Below are 6,000 nucleotides of genomic sequence, written 5' to 3' on the forward strand. Positions count from 1 at the left end.
GCCCTGCCCCTCTGCTTTGGCCGCACTAACTTCCAGCCGCACTAATTGCACCAGAAGAGCAAAGGATCGCATGTGTGTAGAGATTAGCCAATAGAGATCTTGCATGTAGGGACGCAGGCATTGAAATTAAATGCGGAGAGGGAAACAAGGAGTGGAGAGCCAATCAAAGGCTGCTGCAGTTATAACTGTGCAAGATTTCTACCATGTAGACCATGCTTGCTCCAGGATAAAATTGTCCAGATTTTTGAGATCTTAGTTGTCCTTGGTATGTGGGATTGGAGTTATACGCTGAGAAAAAAGAATCGGAGGGAGTATGATGCTACTTTTTACAAATCTGATTTTTTTGCCATGCTTAAACATTGTCATGCGAATTGTGATTCCAATGGCTATATTGAAGATTATATTAAGAAAATCCCCGATGTCCAAGAAGAGATTGATACTTTGGAAGAATCTATAGATGATTGCTATGATCCCATTAATTTGATTGAAATATCCACTCTTGATAAATGTGATGCTTGCCATTCTTATGGCCATGATGCCAATACTAATGATGCTTATGGAGATGAACTTGTTATAGTTCCTTATGTTAAAATGAAATTATTGCTATTGCATCAACATTTGATAGTCCTATTATCTTTTTGAATTATCGTAACAATACTATATCAGAGAAGTTTGCGCTTATTGAGGATTATATTGATGGGTTGAGTTTTACCATTATACATGATGATTTGAATGACTATGATATGAATTTTCTTGTTGTCCCTACTTGAAATTATTATGAGAGAGGAACCACATCTCCACCTCTCTATGTTTCTAATACAATAAAATTACAAGAAACTATTTATGCTGTGTTTGTAGTCATTTTTTATGATGATTTTGTTATGCCTAATACTTATTATAATGATCATGATTGGGGTGATGATTGTAGTGATATTAAAAGCGGGTTTGGAAGAGTGTCAACTTTAGGTAAAAATCCCACTATTTTGGAGAACAACCAATGTTTAAAATTTTGACAAAAGTGGGTTTGGAGAGGTCATGACTTTAGTTGATGTTAATCCCACTATCTTGGAAGATTGTAAAAACTTTTATGCATGTGGATCATGAAGAGAATATTTTATATGATAGCTATATTGTTGAATTTGATTATGATCCTACATGTAATTATTTTGAGAGAGGCAAGTATAGCTATAAAAAATTCCATGTTACCAAATTACCTCTCGTTATGTTGAGATTGTCAATGTTTTATTCTTCTTCCTTACATATGCTAAATATCTCTTGTCCTGATAATTTGTTTGCTTATAAATTGCCTGTGCAAAGGAAGCATGTTAGACTTAAATGTGTTTGTCACATGTTTTATGATGCTCTCTTTGTGCTTCAATTCTTGTCTTTGACGTGAGCATCATTGATATCTCAAATCCTATCTTAATGGCTATAAAGGAAGAGCTTGTTGGGAGGCAACCCGATAGTTATCTTTTTCATTTCCTTCTATTTTATTAAGTCACCATGATTATTGCTATTGTAATGATTGTGTATTTATCTTTTACTTGGTGTTTGTGCCAAGTAAGCCTTTGGGATGATTTGGTTGATAGTTGACGTGATTCAGTAAAAAACAAAAACTTTTGCGCCCAGTGCTGGAAAATAATTATCATAATTCACTAGAGCATGATAAAAATATGAAAATTTTACACATGATTGATATACAAATTGTCCATGTTTTCCTAATTTTTAGATTTTTCGGAGTTACATAAGTATATTTTTGTTTAGATCATTACAGAATGTTCTGTTTTAGACAGATTTGTTTCTTAATTGCATAGTGTGCTTGTTTTAATGATGCCATGGATTGTATCGGGGGATATAAGTCATGGAGAGGTTAGAATACAATAGGTATTATGCAAGAATAATTATGAATGAGTTCACAACAGTACCTAAAGTTTATGATTTGTCTATTATACTAACGGATCTCACGAGGTTTCTGTTGAGTTTTGTGTGCTGAAGTTTTCAAGCTTTAGGTGAGATCACGATAGATGAAGGAATAACAAGCGACAAGACCCTAACCTTGGGGATTCCCAAGGCACCCCAAGGTAATATTCAAGGAATACCTAAGCATCTAAGCTTGGGGATGCCCCAGATGGAATCCCCTCTTTCGTCCACAATTCATTAGTATGTTACTTGGAGCTATATTTTTATTCATCACTTGATATGAGTTTTACTCGGAGCGTCTTGTGCCATAGTTTTGTTTTGTTTGCTTTTTAGTTTGCCACAATCATTGTTTGCTGGACACACCTTTTGAGAGAGACACACATTCATTGTGATTTGTTAGAATACTCTATGAGCTTCCCTTATATTTTTGAGCTATGCAATTGCTTTTATGCTTCACTTATATCTGTTTGAGATTCTATTAAATAGGAAGTGGTAATGAGAACGAATTATAAGACTAGTGCAAAAAGGATAGCTATATAAGAGTGACTTTCATGTAGATCACTAAATATGAAACATATGTTTTAATTATATTGATGTCATAATATGAAAGAGTATCAGTCCATGATCATTGGTTAGTAAGAATGTCGATATTAAAGCTTGTTATTAACTACTTATTTAAGTGTCTGAAATGGCATGATGAGGATGCATGAGCATTTTTATGTCTGATTGAAAACCTTGAGTGTTGTCCAAATCAGGGGTTGAGATGGTTAACTCCTACCAACCATTCCTAGGGGCATCCGAGTAGTACTTACTGGGCTAATAAAACTTATACAATAAGTGTATGAGTTCTTTATGACTAAACTCCTATCATTCCGCAATTTGCTAGCCTCTTCGGTACCGTACTTTGGCCTTTCTCACCTCAAGAGTCGGTGCAAACTTCGCCAGTGCATCCAAACCCCGTGATATGATACGCTCCATCACACATAAGCCTGCTTATATCTTCGTCAAAACAGCCACCATACCTACCTATCATGACATTTCCATAGCCATTCCGAGATATAGTGCCATGAAACTTCCATGTTCCGTCTTATGACATGAGTGTTCATCATCATATTACTTTTCATGATCATATAGATCTGACATGATATGTGTGGCAAAGCCACCGTTCATCATTGGTATAAGTGTTACGCTAGATCATTGCACATCCTGGTACATTGACAGAGGCATTCACATAGAGTCATATTGTTTCAGCTATCGAGTTGTAAGTAAATAAAAGTGTGATGATCATCATTATTAAAGTGTTGTCCCGGTGAAGAAAGGTTGATGGAGACAATGAATCCACCACAAGTCGAGATGAGACTCCAGACTAAATTAAAGAAATAGGCCAAAAGATCCCAACAAACAAATGAGAGAAAAAGAGAGAAGTGTAATGCTACTATCCTGTTACCACACTTGTGCTTAGAGTAGCACCATGTTCTTCATATCGAGAGTCTCCTAAGTTATCACTTTCATATACTAGTGGGAATTTTTCTAAGGCGCTTCCGTACCATGGTTTCTAATTCCTCCATCATAACAGTTATGATGGAATGCTGCTAAGGCTCCTTGTCTAGGCAGTCCGGAATTTTTCTCTTTACAAAAAGGAATCTCATCCAGAATTGTCGAATTGTTTATTTTTTTCTTTTGTACGACGAGATCTAGATCCCCTATGTCGGATGCCCCTAAGTTATCGGGGCAATAGGTGACATGGGAGGTGGGTGGGAGAGAATTTTTTTCCAATCCGATCTAACATCGACCTCCATAGCGAGGTTTAAGAAGGTTGATTAAGTGTGGACCTCGGAATCATCTGTACATGCGTGGCTATTCTAGCCGTTGTCGTTGGTCATCGAATCTGAGCTCCAGGCTTGGTCCGGTGAAACGTAATCTTCACTTTGCAGCTGGTACGAAACCGGTGCTTGGGTGATGGGCATTTGTGGTTCCTCGGCCTGATCTAGCGTCATGGCAGAGGAAGCGTCCAAAGGGTTTAGGTTGTCGGGATCGATGTCCCGACGAGATGTTGGATCTTCAACTTTCTCCAGTGCTCCAATTGAACTGAGGTTTAGACATTCCGGCGTAGAAACTACGTCGGAACAGTTTTGATCGTCGAGCGATGATGCCATCAAACCGTTTGACCACACATCGGACATGTATGGGCCACCAATGCCAGGGTTAAATCCAACAGAACTTGGGTAGGGGTGATACGTCTCCAATGTATCTATAATTTTTTATTGTTCCATGCTGTTATATTATCAATCTTGGATGTTTTATAACCATTTTATAGTCATTTTATATCATTTTTGGTACTAACCTATTGACATAGTGCCAAGTGCCAGTTGCTGTTTTTTCCCATGTTTTTTACATTGCAGAAAATCAATATCAAACGGAGTCCAAATGCCACAAAACTTTACAGAGATTTTTTATGTACCAGAAGGAACATAATGGGCTCGGGCTGCGCTTGGGGGTGCCCCGAAGGGAGCACAACCCACCAGGCGCGCCAGGAGGCCCAGGCGCGCCCTGGTGGGTTGTGCCCACCTCGGGTGCCCCCCGGACCACCTCTTTGCTCTATAAGTACCCCAATATTCCAAAAACCCTAGGGGAGTCGACGAAATATTGATCCAGCCGCCGCAGAGTTCAAAACCACCAGATCCAATCTAGACACCATCTCGGATGGGGTTCACCACCTCCATTGGTGTCTCTCCGATGATGCGTGAGTAGTTCTTTGTAGACCTTCGGGTCCGTAGTTAGTAGCTAGATGGCTTCCTCTCTCTCTCTCTCCCACTCTTGATTCTCAATACAATGGTCTCTTGGAGATCCATATGATGTAACTCTTTTTGTGGTGTGTTTGTTGGGATCCGATGAACTTTGAGTTTATGATCAGATCTATCTTTTTATATCCATGAAAGTATTTGCGTTTCTTTGATCTCTTTTTTGCATGATTGCTTATAGCCTCGTATTTCTTCTTTGATATTTGGGTTTTGTTTGGCCAACTTGATCTATTTATCTTGCAATGGGAAGAGGTGCTTTGTAGTGGGTTCGATCTTATAGTGCTTGATCCCAGTGATAGAAGGGGATCCAACACGTATGTATCATTGCTACTAAGGATAAAACGACGGGGTCTATCTCTACATAGATAGATCTTGTCTACATCATGTCATCATTCTTATTGAATTACTCCGTTTCTCCATGAACTTAATACACTAATGCATGCTGGATAGAGGTCGATGTGTGGAGTAATAGCAGTAGATGCAGGCAGGAGTCGGTCTACTAATCTTGGACGTGATGCCTATGTAATGATCATTTCCTGGATATCGTCATGAGTATTTGAAGTTCTATCAATTTCCCAACAGTAATTTGTTCGCCCACCGTTTGCTATTTTTCTCGAGAGAAGCCACTAGTGAAAGCTACGGCCCCCAGGTCTCTTTCTAATATTATTTGCCTCTGCGATCACCTTTTCCTTTGCGTTTATTTTCAGATCTATTAAACCAAAAACCCAAAAATACCTTGCTGCAATTTATTCTTATTTATTTTATTTGGCGTTCGATCTATCAATCTACTACAAATTTACCTCACGTCCGTTTGCCTATCTTGAGGCGTCGTACCTCGGAAGGGATTGACAACCCCTTTAACACGTCGGGTTGCGAGAAGTTTTTATTTGTGTGCAGGTGTTGTTTACGTTGTGTTGCTTGGTTCTCCTACTGGTTCGATAAGATTGGTTTCACATTTGAGGTAAATACCTATCGCCGCTGTGCTGCATCATCCCTTCCTATTTTGGGAAATACCGACGTAGCTTCAAGCAACATCAAAAGTAATTTCTGGCGCCGTTGCCGGGGAGGATCAAGTCAAGATAGTCTCCCGTCAACCAATTTCTGATGCCGTTGCTGGGGATGATCTTCAACATATACCGGGTTCCTAATCAAAAATCTCATCTCCCCACAATTTACATTATTTGCCATTTGCCTCTCATTTTCCTCTCCCCCACTTCACAAAATTTGCCGTTTTATTCGCCCCTCTTTTTCATTCTCTGTTCTCTGGCTTTCCAGTCTT

This window comes from Triticum dicoccoides, chromosome 7A (assembly GCF_002162155.2).
Source record: "Triticum dicoccoides isolate Atlit2015 ecotype Zavitan chromosome 7A, WEW_v2.0, whole genome shotgun sequence".
Classification (NCBI taxonomy): domain Eukaryota; kingdom Viridiplantae; phylum Streptophyta; class Magnoliopsida; order Poales; family Poaceae; genus Triticum; species Triticum dicoccoides.